We start from the raw sequence: 16,289 nt of genomic DNA on the forward strand, positions 1-16,289 counted from the left end.
TGGTGTGTGATTCTGGCATGACTGGTGGGTTGTACTGTCTTGTATGGCGTGTCATTCCAGCATGTCCGGTGCATGGTTCAGGCATTTCCAGGGTGTCATTTATGCATGTCTGGCAGGCGGTTCATGCATGTCTGGCATCTAGTTCTGGCATATCCAGCAGGTGGTTGCTATGTGTCTGGCAGGTGGTCCCAGCAAGTCCGGCGTGGCTGTCAGGTATGTCCATCAGGTGTTTCAGGCGTGTCCAATAGTTGTTGCAGGTGAGTCTGGTACGTGGCTCTGGTATGACTGGAGGGGGGTTCATTTGTGTCTGGTGGGTTGTTCCTGTGTGTCCGGCAGGTGTTTCCAATGTGTCCAGCAGGTGGTTCCAGCATGTCCAGTGAGTGGTTCTAATGTATCCATTAGGTGGTTCCAGCATATCTGGTGGGTTGTACCGTTTTGTCCAGCGTGGGGTTCTGGCATGTCCGGCATGTTGTTCAGGCATTTCTGGGCTGTCGTTCATGCATGTCAGGCAGGTGGTTCATGAGTGTTCAGAGGCTGGTTCCTGTGTGTCCGGCAGGTGGTTCCAGCATGTCAATTGGGTGGTTCAGGCTTGTCTGGCCTGTAGTTCAGGCTTGTTGAGCATGTGTTTCTGGTGTGTCCGACAGGTGGTTCCTGAGGTTCTGGCTGGTGGTTCAGGTGTGTCCAGCACCTGGTTCCTACATATCCAGCAGGTGGTTCTGATGTGTCTGGCAGGTAGTTCCCGCATGTTCGGTGGGTGATTCAGGTGTGTCCGGTGAGGTGTACATACATGTCACATGGGTGTTTCATGGTGTGTGGTGGGTTGTTCCGGCATGTTCAATGGGTGGTTCTGGCATGTACAACAGGTGGTTCACAGTTGTCCGGTGGGTGTACCAGCTGTTTCCGGTGCATTGTTCAGGATTGTCTGGCATGTGGTTCTGGCCTGTCAGGCTGGTGGTTCATGCATGCTATGCAGGTGGTTCAAGTGTGTTGGTTGGGTGGTTCAGGCATATCTGGTGGCTTGTTCAGGCATTTCCAAAGGGTGGTTTAGGTGTGTCTAGCAGGTGGTTCAGGATTGTCAGGCATGTGGTTCCAGTGTGTCAGGCAGGTGGTTCATGCATGTCCAGTGGCTGATTCTAGCATGTCCAGCAGGTGGTGCGCGCGTGTCTGGTGTGTGCTTTGGGCTTGTCCGGAGGGTGGCTCAGGCGTTTCCAGCATGTGGTTCCTGCATGTCCAACTCCTGGTTCAGGCCATCCGGAAGTTGGTTCTAGCTTGTCTGGCAGTGGGTACTGACGGGTCTGGCATGTGGTTCCAGCATGTCCGGCAGGTGTTTCAGAGTGTCCAGAAGGTGGTTTTGGCATGTCCAGCAGGTTGTTCCAGTGCGTCTGGAAAGTTGTTCCAGTGTGTCCGGCAGTTGATTCTGGAGGTCCAGCAGGTGGTTACGGCATGTCTGGCAGGTGGTTCCAGTGAGTCTGTCAAGTGGTTCCAGTGTGTCCAGCAGGTGTTTCAGTAGTGTCTGGCTTGTGGTTCTGGCATATCAGGCAGATGGTTCAGGTGTGTCCAGTATGTGCTCCAGGCATGGCTGGCACATGGTACAGGCATGTGCAAAATGTGGTTCCAGTGTGTCTGGCGGGTGGATCAGGTGTCTCTGGTGGATGGTTAATGCATGTGGGTGGTTGGTTTGGGAGTGTCCAGTGGGTGGTCCTGGCATGTCTGGCATGTGGTCCAGGCATGTCCGAAATGTTGTTCCGGCGTGTCTGGCAGGTGGTTGCAGTGTGTCCAGCAGACGGCTTGGGCGTGTCCACCAGGTTGTACCTGTGTGTCTGGCAGGTGGTTCTGGGGTTGTCCCATGCTTGGTTCCAGTATATCCCCCAGGTGGTTCCTGCATGTCCAGTGGGTTATACTGGCATGTCCATTGGGTGGTTCTGGTGTGTCCTACGAGTGGTTCAGGTGTGTTCTGTGGATGATTCCAGTGTGTTTGGTACGTGGTACCGGGATGTGCTGCACGTGATTCAGGTGTCTGTCAGGTTTTTCAGGCATGTCCGGCGGGTGGTTCTGGTGTTTCTGGCAGGTGGTACAGGGATGTCCTGCATGTGATTCAGGCATGTCCGTCAGGTGATTCAGGTGTGTCCAGTGAGTGGTTCAGGCATGTGCGGCACCTGGTTCCAGCATATTTGGCAAGTGATTGGGGCATCTGGCAAGTGATTCGAACATGTCTCGTGGGTGTTTCAGGCATGCATGTCTGTCGGGTGGTTCTGCCCTATCTGGCAGATGTCTCAGGCACATCTGTTTGGTGGTTCTGGCATGTCCGGCAGGTTGTATTGTCTTCTCTGGCGTGTGGTTCCAGCTTGTCTGGTGTGTAGTTCAGGCATGTCTGGGCTGTCGTTCTTGTGTCTCCAGAAGGTGGTTCATGAGTGTTCAGAAGGTGGCTCCTGCATGTCTGACAGGTGGTTCCGGCCATGTCAATTGGGTAGTTCCGGCGTGTCGGGGTGTAGTTCAGGTGTGTCTGGCATGTGGTTCCTGCATATCTAGTGGGTGCTTCTGATGTGTCTGGCAGGTGGTTCCGGCATGTCCAACAAGTGGTTCTGACATGTCCTGTGGGTGGTTCTGGTGTATCTAGTGGGTGTTTCTGGCATGTCCAGCTGGTGTTTCAGGTCTTTCCGGCAGGTGGTTCCAGTGTGTTTGGGCAGTGTTTCAGGCATGTCTGGTGAGTTGTTCAGATGTGTCCTATGTTTGGTTCAGGCATGACCGCCAGGGGGTTCAGGTATGTCCAACAGGAGGATAATGTGTCTCTGGCAGATGGAACAGATATGTCTGGTGAGTGGTTCTGGCATATCCAGCAGATGGTTCTGGCATGTCTGGCACATGGTTCCTGCATGTCCAGTGGGTGGTTCTGGTGTGTCAGGTGGGTGGTTCCAGCATGCCCAGCAGGTCATTCTGACGTGTCTGGTGGGTCATCCTGGTGTGTCCAGTGGGCAGTTCAGGCATGTCAGGCACTTGGTTCTGACATATCCATCAGGTGATTGCTACGTGTAGCCGTCCCTGATGCAGGAAGGGTTAATAATCACTGGAAAATGCTTGCCAACAAACTGTGACCCAGATGTGAGAAAGCCATTTAGCCAATGATGGGTAAGAGCTCCAGGGGGTGGCAACTTAAGCCAGGCATTGGCTGCCTGGGGGCACAGATGAAGACATGATATCGATATCAGGAGCAGGAAGAACTGTTGCCTAGGAGATCTTGCCTGCTCTGAGATAAAAATATACAAGCACAGCAAAAACATGATAATGTCAAAACAGAGGCCAAGGGAGGGCTGCTTGAGAAATCACTAAGAATTCTTGGCATTCGCTAATTACTTCATCCAGAACACCTGTGTATGTTTAACAGATGTAAGCTATGTATATATTGAAACGCTGGTTACAATAAACTCAGATTGGCCATCAGCCCTCTCGGCATCTATCTTGATGTGTACATTGGATTGCGACACTGGCACTACGTGTCTGGCAGGTGGTCCTGGTGAGTCTGGCGGGGGTTTCAGATATGTCCGTCAGGTGTTTTAAGTGTGTCCAATGCCTGTTTCAAGTGAGTCTGGTAGGTGGTTCTGGCATGACTGGAGGATAGTTCTTTTGTGTCTGGTGGGTGGTTCCTGTGTGTCTGGCGGGTTGTACCAGCATGTACAGCACATGGTTCAAGCATGTCCTTGGGGTTGTTCAGGCATCTCAGTGGGTGGTACATGCATGTCTGGAGGGTGATTCATGCATATCCACCGGTTGGTTCAGGCATGTGTGGCACCTTGTTCTGGCATACTTGGCAGGTGGTTGGGGTGTGTCTGGCAGGTCATTTGAACGTGTCCCATGGGTGTTTCAGGTGTGTCTGTCAGGTTGTTCATGCGTGTCCTGCAAGTGGTTCCAGTGTCTCGTGGGTCGTTCTGGCATGTCTGATGGGTGTTTCAGGTGTGTTCGGTGGATGTTTCAGGCATGTCTGGCCAATGTTTCAGGCCTGAAACACCTGACAGACATGCCTTAATGGCCTGTCAAACATTCTTGATCCACCCAAGAGACATGCCTGAACCACACGTCAGACATGCCGGAACCACCCTCTGGACATGCCTGAACCACCCACCACACATGCATGGAACCCCTGCCAGACACGCCTGACCACCCACCAGACATTCCAGAACCACCCACCACACACGCCATAACCATAAGCAGGACATGCCAGAACCAACTGCCTGATACATTGGTGAGAGTGTTGCTTCATATCTTAGGGAGAAAGGTTTCTTATTCTTTTTGTTTTCTTTTTTTATTTTTGAAAGATTGGCACATGAGCTAACATCTGTTGCCAATCTTCTTTTTTTTCTTTTCTTTTTCTTCTCCCCAAAGCCCCTCAGTACATAGTTGTATATTCTAGTTGTGCATGCTTCTGGTTGTGTTATGTAGGATGCTAACTTAGCATGGCCTGACAAGCAGTTCCATGTCCATGCCCAGGATGCCAACCGGCAAAACCCGGGGCCACTGATGCTGAGTGTGCGAACTTAACCACTTGGCCCTGGGACCGGCTCTCTCTATTTTTTTTTCCTGGGAGAAAGCTCTCAGTCTTTAACCATGGAGTATAATGTTAGCTGAGTTACAATATATACTTTCATTATACTGAGGCATAGTCCTTTCATTCTTTTTATGAGTTTTTATCACAAACAGATGTTGAATTTTATCAAATGCTTTTCCTGATCCATTGAGATGATCATATAATTTTTTCTTTTACTTTATTACTGTAATTCATCATACTTATTTGCATATGTTGAACCATCCTGTGTCCCAGGTATAAATCACACTTGATCATAGCAAATGACACTTTCAACGTGCTGCTGAATTTGAACTGCTAGCATTTCATTGAGAATGTTTGCACATATATTTATAAGGATTATTGGCCTGTAGTTTCCTTTTCTTGTAGTATGTTTTTCTAGTTTTGATATCGGGTAATGCAAACCTCATAAAATGAGTTTGGTGCTGTTTCCTCTGATTTTTCTGGAAGGTATTGAGAGGATGGGCATTAATTCTTCTTTAAATGTTTGGTAAAATTTAACAGTCAAGCCATCTGGTGCTAAGCTTTTCCTTCTTGGGAGATTTTTGATTACTGATTTACTATCCTTACTAGTAGTTGCTCTATTCAGACTTTATTTTTCTTGATTTAGTGTTTGTAGTTTGTATGGTTATAAGGACTTTTTCTATTTTTTCTAGTTTGCCCACTTTATTGATAGTTGTTCATGGCAGCCTCTTACGATCCTTTGCATATCTGTGGTAGGAGATGTAATGTCTCCTTTTACATTTATAATTTTGTTAATTTGGGTCCTCACTCATTTTTCCTTGATTAATTTATCTAAAGGTTTGTCAGCTGTATTTGTCTTCTCAAAGAATCAGCTCTTACTTTGGCTAGCTTTTCTATTGTTTTCCTGTTTACTATTTCATTTATTTCTGTTCTAATCTTTATTGTTGCCTTTCTTCTGCTGACTTTGGGCTCAGTTTATTCTTCTTTTTCTTGTTCCTTAAGGTAGAGGGTTAAGTTGCTTATTTGGGATCTTTTATACTTCTTAATGTAGCTGTTTATGGCTATAAATTTCCCTCTTAGAAATGCTGTTGCTGCATGCAATGTTTTGGTATGTTGTGTCTATTTCTCTTTGTCTTAATGTACTGTTTCATTTCCCCTTTATTTTCTTCTTTGACCCATTGTTTGATGAGAAGATTGTGGTTTAATTTCTATGTACTCATGAATTTTCATTGTCCTCTTGTTATTGATTTTTATTTTTATACCATTGTGGTCAGAGAACAGACTTGGTATGATTTCAATCTTCTCAAATTTGCTAAGACGTATTTTGTCACGTAACGTGTGATCTATCCTTGAAAATGTTACATGTGCACTTAAGATGAATATGTATTATTCTGTTGTCCAAGAAAATGTTCTGTAGGTGTCTGTTAGGTCCGTTTGACCTAAACTGTTGTTCAAATCCTCTGTTTCCTTATGGATTTTCTGTCCAGAAGATCTATTTATGGGTGAGAGCAGGTTGTTTAAAGTTCACAAATCTTAGTATATTGCTGTTTGTTTCTGCATTTAGCTCCATTTGTTTTCGCTTTATTTAGGTGCTCTTATGTTGGATACATAAATACTTACAATTGTTATATCTTCTCGATTTATTGACCCTTTCATCATTAATAATTTCCTTCTTTGTCTTTTTTTTTTTTTTTACCATTTTTGTTTAAAGTCTATTTGGTCTAAGTATAGCTATCTCTTCTTCTTTTAGTTATCATTTGCTTGAAATATATTTTTTTCATCCCTTCTCTCTCACTCTATATGTATCCTTAAGGCTAAAATGAGTATCTTGTAAGCAGTATATTGTCAAATATTTTTCTATTGTTTTTAAAAATCCATTTAGTCATTCTATGTGTTTTGATTGGAGAATTTAATATATTTACACTTAAAGTACCTATTCATAGGTAAGTACTTACTATCACTCTTTTTTTTATTTGTTTCCTGGTGGGTTTGTAGATCCACTGTTATTTGTTTCTTATCCTGCTATTTTGTGTGTGTGTTTTGATATCTTTTGTTATCCGTATGCTTTAACTTCTTTACGATGTTCTTTTGTGCATTTACTACAGGTTTTTCCCCTGTTGGTATCATAAGAGCTATAAAATATCTTAAATTTATAACACCTTATTTTAAACTAATAAGAACTTAACTTTGATGGCATTCCAAAATGTTAAACTTTTATTTTCCCTCTCTCTCACATTGTAGGCTCTTAATGTTAAAATTTACTCATATTTTGTATTGTGTAATTAATAAAAGATTATTGTAGTTGTGATTATTTTTACTGTGTTTTTTAACTTTTAAATTAGAGTTTAAGTGAATTATGCACCATCATTACCATATAGTCATAACATTGACTATATATTTACCATTACCAGTGAATTTTATGCTGTATTGTTATATTGTTATGACGTTAGTTTACATCATTTCATTTCCACTCAAAGAAATCCCTTCAGCTTTTCTTGTAAGGCTGGTCTGGTGGAGATAAATTTCCTCACCTTTTGTTTGTTAAGGGAATTTTTATCCCTCCTTCATTTCTGAAGGATAGCTACACTTAGTATTCTTGGTTGACAGTTTTTTTCTTTCAATATTTTGAATAAGCCATCCCATTCTTTTCTGGCCTGTAAAGTTTCTGTTGAGAAAACTGCCAATAGTCTTATGGGGGGGGGGGCTTCCTTGTATGAAAACTCTCTCTTTTTTTCTTGCTGCTTTTTATGTTCTTTTTCTGTCTTTGAGTTTTGACTATTTATTTATGATGTATCTTGGTGTAGCTCTATTTGTTGTCAACCTACTTCCGATCTTTTGGTCATTTTAGATCTGGATGTACATTTCTTTGTCCAGATTTGTGAAGTTTTCAGCCATTATTACTCTAAATATATTTTATGTCCCTTTCTCTTTCTCTTCTTCTTCTGGAAGAAGGAGAAGGAATCCCATAATGTGAGTATTGTTTCTTTTCACTGTGTCCCATGGGCTGGCTTTCTCTCCTTTTCTTTCCTTATTTCCTTCTTTTCTTTCTTTCTCTTTATTTCCTTTCCTTTTGGTTCTTTGACTGAATAATTTCAAACGTTCTATCTTCAAAATTACTGATTTGTTGTTTTACATGGATGAGTCTATTTTCAAAGGCATATATTGATTTTTTCAGTTCAGTTAGTGTATATTTCAGTTCTATGATTACTATTTTTTTGGTCTACTTTTTGAACTTCTCATTTTGTTTACACATTGCTTTACTAATTTTGTTCAGCTGTCTGTGTGTTCTTATAGGTCCTTAAATTTCTTTAGCAGGATTATGCTGAATTATTTTCCTGGATGTTCATACATCTCCATTTCTTTAGGACCAGTTTTTGGAGTTTTATTAGTCTCTTTTGTGGTGTCCTATTTGTCTGAGTTTTCATCTTTGATTTCTTATGTTGGTATCTGCATATTTGAATAAGTCATCTCGTCTGAAGGTTTGCTTTGGCAAAGACAGTTCTTCCCAGTAGGTTCAGTTTGAGTTTCTGGATGTGTCTGGTGGTATCTTCCTTGGGAAGGGAGGATATTGTTATTAGGATTTAATTTGGGGTGAGGCAACTGTTTGAACCCTTAGGTCAGGGGTGGCTTGAGTGTGCCACTGGCTGGAAACAGCTGGATACGATTTTTGGCTTGGTTATCTGCAAAAGTTAAGCTGTAAGATGGGCTTTACAGTTACTTTATTCTCTGGACACCTTATTATACGATCCGGACTTGGTCCTATACTCAGAAGTAGATAAGGCTATAAATTAGCATCTGTGCCCTGGAGGGGCTACAGGAAAGAACCCAGGACATATATGGCTCATTGCTTGGAGACCTGAATCAAGAATATTGTGCACTGTATATCCTGCTCAGGTGAGGCCAGTCAGTTTTCTCTGCAGCCAGGGCAAGCCACAAGCTGTATTTTCTGTTCAAGTCCCACTGTAAGTAGGGCTGTTTGATGGGCTATGTAGTTTCCCAGGTGTTCTGGTGAGTTTCCTTGGTGAGCAGGCTGTATCCAGCAATAAGAGTGTCTGTGAATTACTTTGCTTACCCAGGTACAGTGGGAGAAGCAGTTCTAAGGCCAGTAAACCTTTTTGTGATCTTGGTGCAAGCCAACCCACTCCCCAAGTTCCATGATTGAATAGGCCCACTGGCTTTGCTGCGGGGTAGATAAGCTCTGCTCAACCACTTCTTGTCTAAATCTTTGTTGGGTTACACAGCAGCTTTTAGGTGTTCTCATTAGCCCTAGTTGTCAGATGGGGCTGGTGCCATGCTTCCCAATGGGTTAGGCATTGTTTTAGTTCTGCTTGGGCAGGACTTGGTGGCACACTTTAGATCACTCACAAATTTTCCTCAATAGGAAAATAGGAATTACATTCAGCAGTATGTGGGGCTATGAGTTAACTTCCCTGCCTTGGCATAGTAGGGGAGTCCTCCATGCCTAGTAGTGGCTTTGCTCTGTGGGTAATCAGCTCTGCCCACCCACCTCTTTGCTCAAGCATTGCTGTTTTACTCAGTAGCTTTCAGGTGCTCTTGCCAGCCCTTCCTATCAGACAGGGATGGGAGGCATGATCCACAGCAGGTGGTCTATGCCTTACTTCTCCTGCTTGGGCAGGACTGGGAATACCCACTTCAGGCAACTCCCAAATTTTTCCAAAATGGCTTTTCAGTCAGGAGGGGCTTGCAAAACTTCTCCTTTAAGGACCTGAATCTGACAGACCTGCACCCTCCCAAGTAGCCTGTTCAGACTGTGACATTGACTTGGTTCTGCAGATGAGCAAAGCTGCTGGTTGAGAATACTAATTGGGATTTGCAGGTAGGAACTTTATCTGCCAAGATCCTAGTGTTGGTTGTTAGAAGCCCCTCCTCCCTTTTCCATAACAATAAGATTTCTAGTGGTTGGATTCTGCAGATTGCTCTGCAATCCCCAGGGACAAACCACAGTAGAGGTTCCCAAAACATAAGTCTCAGTGCTGGGGGGAGCGGGGTGGTGCTTGATGTCACTCCTGGGCTCTTTTTTCTGCTGGGAGAACCAGAGGGTTAGGAGAGACTTCTTGCCCTGGTGCTACCCTAGCATGGGTATGGAGCATTGAGGTGAGTATGTTGCCATTCTCATTACCCTTCTAATGTATTCTGTCCTGGGCCCTGTGATGTAGGAGTTGCTCCATCTTCAACCCACTATTCTAGAATTCTCTCAGTGGTGTCTATCTCACAAATAAATTTTAGTTGATTTTCTTGTGAGGGGAAACAAAGTCAGGAACCACCTATGTTGTCATCTTGCGATGTGATTTCTTATTACTTTATATGACCAAATCATATTTTATTCTATGATTATATGACATATTGTTCATCCATTCATCAGTAGAGGTGTATTTGATTTCCACATTTTGACTATTCTTAATAATAATATGTCACTCGTACTAGTTTTGTATGGATGCGTCTCTCCTTAGGTAATACTTAGTTGTTGAATTTGGTGGTAATATAGTAACTCTTTAATAGTTTGAGTAATGGTCAGATTATTGTCCAAAGAAGCTGGACCATTTACATTTCTAACACTAGAATTTTGTACCTTTATGCCTTGATAACACATTATCTGACAATTTCATCTAGCCACACAATTTTATTCTAGCCACAGTTAAGTGCTATATCATTGTGGTTTTGATTTGTATTTCTGTAATGAATAATATATTGAGCATCTTTTCATGTGCAGATTGTCCATCCACACAAGTTCCTTGGATTAATGTCCATTCAGTTATTTGCTCATTTTCTAAATTGTCTGGTTTTTTTTTTTGTTTGGTTTATCATTGAGTTGTATGGTTTCTCTATATATTCTAGATACTAGATTTTCATCAGATGTATGATTTAATAATATTTGCTTTCATTCTCTGTGTCTTTTTTTTTTCCATTTTCTTAGGTGTATCATTTGAAGCACAACAAGTTTTAATTTTGATAAAGGTCAAATTATTAAATTTTTCTTTTCTTTTTTTTGCTCACTCTTTTGGTGTTATATTTAAGAACCTCTTGAAAATCAGAGGTTGTTCAATTGTTCTTCTGAGGCCTTTATAATTAATCTTACACTTAGGTCTTTGATCCATTTTAATTATTTTTAAAAATAATGTGTGATAAGTGTCCAACTTCAAAATGGAACATTATCTCAGCTCCGTTTTTTGAAATGACTATTCTTTTCCAGTTGAAAGTCCTTGGCAGCTTTGTTCAATATCAATTAATCATACAGACATGACTTTATTTTGCCATTCTCTGTTTTATTTGATTTTTTATTTATGTGTCTCTGTGCCAGTATCAAACTGTTTTTATTTCCTCTTGATTTGTACTAAAATTTAAAATTATGAAGCTCAAGTTCTACTGTTTTAATTTTTTCAAGATTATTTAGCTATTCTGTGTCCCATGTCATGATACATGAATTTGGAATCAGCTTGTCAATTTCTTCAAAGAAGTCAGCTATGGGATCGTGTTCAGGTTTCTGCTGAATCTGTAAATCAATTTGGCAAGTATTGTCATCACAACATTTGTCTTTTCATTCTTGAATACAGGATGTTTTCCATGCATTTAGATGTTCCTAAATTTTGTTGGGCAATTTTAAAATTTATTTTTAGGAATAAATTTTGCAGTAGCTTGTTAATTTTCCAAGTTTTTATTTTTTTTAATATTTTGTAAGTGGAATTATTATTTTTTAATTTTGTTGTTGACTTGTTAACTGCAAGCATACAGAAATAGAGTTTGCTTTTATATATTCCTCTTGTACATTGCAATTTGATGAGATCATTTATTAGTTCTAATATTTAGTAAATGAAGTTTATAAGATTTTCCTTAAACAAACTCATGCTATTTGTGAATAAAAAATAATTTGAACTTTTTCCTTCCAACACAGGTGTCCTTTATTTTATTCTTATGTCAAACTTCTCTGGCTTGATCTTTCAGTAGATTATTGAAAGTTAGTGGTGACATGGAATCCTTGCTTTGTTTTTGATTCCAAAGTATGAGCATGCCATTTTTTACTATTAAGTTGTTAGCTGTGAGACTCTTCATAGATGTCCTTTATCATGATTAAGAGGTTCCTTCTTTTTCTACGATGTTGAATTTTCTATCATGATAAGGTGTAGGATTTTGTCAAATGTTTTCTTTTGCACCTTTACAGATAATCTTGTTTTTTTTTGGGGGGGGAGTAGTTTATCTTTAAGGCATATTACATTAATTTTGCATGTTAAACCAACTTTCCATTCTTGGGATAAATCTCATTTGGTTAGTGTACAACCATATTTATATTTTCCTGGGATGGATTTGTTAGCATTTTGTTCCCGTTTTCATATTCATAAAATATACATCTGCCATTTTTTCTTTCTTGTGTTGTCTTTGGTTTTGGTATCAGAGGAAAGCTGACCTCATATTTTGAGAGAGTTCAAGAAAATTGGTACCATATTTTTAAATGTTTGGTAGATTTCAGTACTGAAGCCATCTAAGCCTGACTTTTTTTTATTCAATACTTTTGTCATGGTTATGAAATAATACATACGTATTCTATTCTATGTAATATTATATATAGTATATTTACTTATAAAGTATATAATATGTAAAATTTTATGTATATAAGGTTTACCAGTGTTATAAATGTATTCAGATGTTTTATTTTTTTTAAGTAATGTTTAGTAGCTTGTGTATTTCCTGGATGTATCATTTCATGGTTCAAGTTTATTGTAATATAATTGTTCATAGTATTCTCTTATAATACTGCTCTTTTATCTGGTTCATAGTAATGTCCTCTTTTTAATACTGATTTAGCAATTTTCATTTTCTCTCTCTCTCTCTTTTGGTCAAACTATCTAAAGTATGTCAATTTTTAAAATAATTTTTAAGAAAATAACTTTTAGTTTCCTAGGCTTTCCACATTGTGTTCTGTCTTCACTATTTGGTAACTTTATCTCTAATATGTATTTTTTATTTTCTTATGCTTGATTTGAGTTTAATTTATTTTTTCCAGTGACAAGTTAGATTTTTATTTGAAGTCTTTTTTTATTTTAATATGGGTTTTAATTTCCATCTAACTGTTTCTTCAAGAGAATTGCATGTGTTGTACTAGGTTTTATCTTACTTTTTTTGGTCAAAGTATTTTATATTGTAATTTAATTTTCTTCTTTGATCTATTGACAGTTTTTGATTATTTTGTTTTATTTTCACATACTTTTCAGCTTCCCAAATCTTTTCCTGTTCTTAATTTCAATTTTGTGATTATAAAATTTAATTTTCATTATTTATATTCTTTTTAATTTATTGAGTTTTTTTAAGGCTTTGCATATTGTCTACACTGAAGAAAGTTCCATGTGTACTTGAGACAAATGCATATTCCACTATTGTTTGTTGGAATGTTCTATAGGTATCTGTCAGGTCTACTTGGTTTGTCATGTTTAAGTTTTACTTTTCTTTTTGATATTCTACTTAATTTTCGATCTACTATGAAATGTGGGTTTCTGCTTACTCCAAGTACTATTGTTGAATGTTCTATTTTTCCCTTCCTTTCTGTTACTTTTTGCTTTGTTATATTGTGTTCTGCTATTAGGTGTGCACATGTATAATTCTTCTTTATTTCATGAATTCAGTTTTTATCTTTACAAAATATCTTTTTGTATCTCTGAGAACATTTTTGTTGTATAGTCTAATTTGTCTAATGTAAGTATTCACTCCTCCTTTCTCAGGATTGCTGTTGGCATGGTATATATGTTTTTCTATTCTTTTACTTTCAATATATGTGCATTTGTGAATCTAATTTAAACTACTGTAGAAAGTATGTAGTTGGATCTTATTTCTGTTCAGATTGACACTCTGCTAAGTGATTGAATTATTTCCTCCAAGTTTAAAGTTATAATTGATATATTTGGATTAAAATGTGAAATTATACATTTTTCTATGCACTTATTGTGTTTTTAATCCTTTATTCATATTTATAGATTCTTTTTACATTAAGTGATTCTTTTAATGTATCAATTAACTCTAATGATTTTTCATTATTTTGAGCTATTTTTAATGGTTGCACTGTGGCTTACTACATAAAGTTTAACTTAATCAAAATCAGCTTCAGAGTTATTTCATCTTAATTTTAATGAGATTTAAAAATTTACTTCCATATAGATCTATTCCCTTTATCTTTCTTTTGTGATAGTGTTACAATTATTAGTGTTACAAACTCAGCAATATGTTTTTGTAATTCTTATTTTACCCACCACAGTTATGTCCTTAACCTAATACAATTTTCCCCCAACCATCTGCTAATTTCCCCTGTGCTATCATTGGAAATTTATGCATGTATACTACTGTAATTCTGTAATTATCTTTCAGTCCTCTGTTTATTTATGCAGATTTGAATTGCCAGCTGGGGTCATTTGCCTTTAGCCTGAACTTACTTCAGTGCTTTAGAATCTCTTGTAATGAAAGACTGCCAGTAACAAATTTTCCTAGGTTGTGTTTACTTGAGATTGTCTTTCTTTTACTTTTATTTTTTGAAAGTTATGTTTGATGGGTATAGTATTCTTGGTCTCCAATTATTGTCCTTGAACATTTTAATTATGTTACCCCATTGCCTTCTGAACTTCAATGTGTCTGTAGAGAAGTCATCTGTTAATCCTATTAGGATTCTCTTTGAAAGTAATGGGTCATTTTTCTGGAGGGTTTGGAAATTTTTTTCCTTGTCTGACTTACAGCTTTTATGTTTGTAAATCTCTTACTGTTTATCCTTTTAGTAGTCCTATGAGCTTCCTGAATAATTCTATAAATATGAGAATTTTTCAGTCATTATTTATTTTAATATATTTTTGCAGCTCATTTCTCTCTCTTCTTCTTTCTCCTAATCCAGTTCCCCATATTTTCATGCTTTTTATGATGTCCCACATTCCTCTGGTGCTCTGTTTATATAACTTTTTTCCTTTTGTTCTTTGGTTTGCATATTTTCTGTGGTTCTATTTTCAAGTTTGTTGATTATTTCTTTCACCAGTTCAAGTCTACAGATAAGTCCCTCTAAGAGTTTTAAAAATTTTAGTTACTATAATTTTCAGTTCCAGAATTTTATTTTGGATATTTCTATAACTTCCTTTCATTGATAACCTCTAATGATGCAACTTTGTGATCACAATTTCCTTTTACATCATGGTTTCATTTAGTTTTTAGAAGATATTTTTAGTGCTTAATTTGCATTTTTATCTGATAAAACTGACCTCTCTCTCAAGGTCAATTTATATTGCCTGCTTTTTTTTTCACATTAGGATTATACTTTTCTGTTTCTTTCCAGGATCCATAACAGTCTTTTTGAAACTAGACATTTCATATGATATAAACTGCATGTTTTGTTATTGGTTCACCACACCAGGACTTTTTACTGTTATTTCCCTGCTTATAGGATAGTGACTAGCTGTGTTATTTTCATGAAGTTTTCCTCGTTTATCCCTGACAATGCTCGGACTCTAATGTCGCTCACTGGAAGACATAGATTGAGATGACTATAATTTTGACAGGGCTATCCGAGTCTTTTTCTGTGACATACACACAGTTTTTAATCTATACTAATTGTCACGTGATTGCTTTATTATTTTCAAGAGTACCATGAGTAATGAATTTTTGTATAATCTAATCAAAGCTAGGTTCCTATATAGGTACAGTTCTGGGAGTTCTTGTGTGATATTTGTTCTGAACCAGTGAGGACTTTCTAGCTTTCTCTTCCTTAGTTTTTTTTTCCTGAAAACTAGCTGGCTTATAACTTTAGATTGTAGTTTATTGAATAGACATATCTCCTCCCAGTTGACTATCTTCGCAACTTTCACTGTTTTGACAATGATCTTTGGCTTGAATCTCTCCATCTTTTGTTGTAAATAAAGTAAGTTCCTTTAGAAATAGATTACTATTTTATATTCTTCACTCTATATTTTCCTCTAAGAAAAATCTTCTGAACCTGGTCTCTGGAGTTAGGAGTGGGCACAATGAAAGCCTTTTTTTCTGAGAGATGTTCTTATTTTAATAGCTGCCCACTTATTGGAGGTGGGGAGCAGCTTGAGGTCTTCTCAACTTGCATCTTTTTGTTTAGGGCCTAGCATTCTTCACAGAGTTGCACTCAAGATCGAGCCTCTATTCCATGAGTGGTGGCTAGTTGGTAGAAGACATCACCACGTATCTGAGGACAGAATGAGAACTTGCAATGTCCTGCTCCTCCTGGAAATAAAACTCTCTAACTGAGATCTGGGAGAGAGAGTGATCTGTAGTTATGGCTACACAAATCTAGAACTGGATTTATACCTCAATGATGTAGGAGGCGTTGGGGAATGAGAAGTATTGGTTCATGTAGAGAAACTCTTGATTTCTCTTTTCTTATTAAATTTTCATATGTTTTATATAGATTTTTTCATTTTTCTTATGTCCTTAGGAACATTTCAAGAGGAATGAAATGGGCATTTTTAACTAATTTTGCCTGTTTTACTGGGGAACAAGTATGCAAAGTTTATCATGTTAATCATCTCATAACTTAGGTCAATCTCTTATATTATTATCTTTTTCAAGAGACATTTCTATCATCTGTATAATTTTTGTGTTTCTATTTACTGACTTTTCTTTACCTCATTATGGGGCCTATATTGTTTCTTGCATGCATGGTAAGGTTTTTTTTGAGGAAGATTAGCCCTGAGCTAACATCTGCTGCCAATCCTCCTCTTTTTTGCTGAGGAAGACTGGCCCT

This window comes from Equus caballus, chromosome 15 (genome assembly GCF_041296265.1).
Source record: "Equus caballus isolate H_3958 breed thoroughbred chromosome 15, TB-T2T, whole genome shotgun sequence".
Lineage (NCBI taxonomy): Eukaryota > Metazoa > Chordata > Mammalia > Perissodactyla > Equidae > Equus > Equus caballus.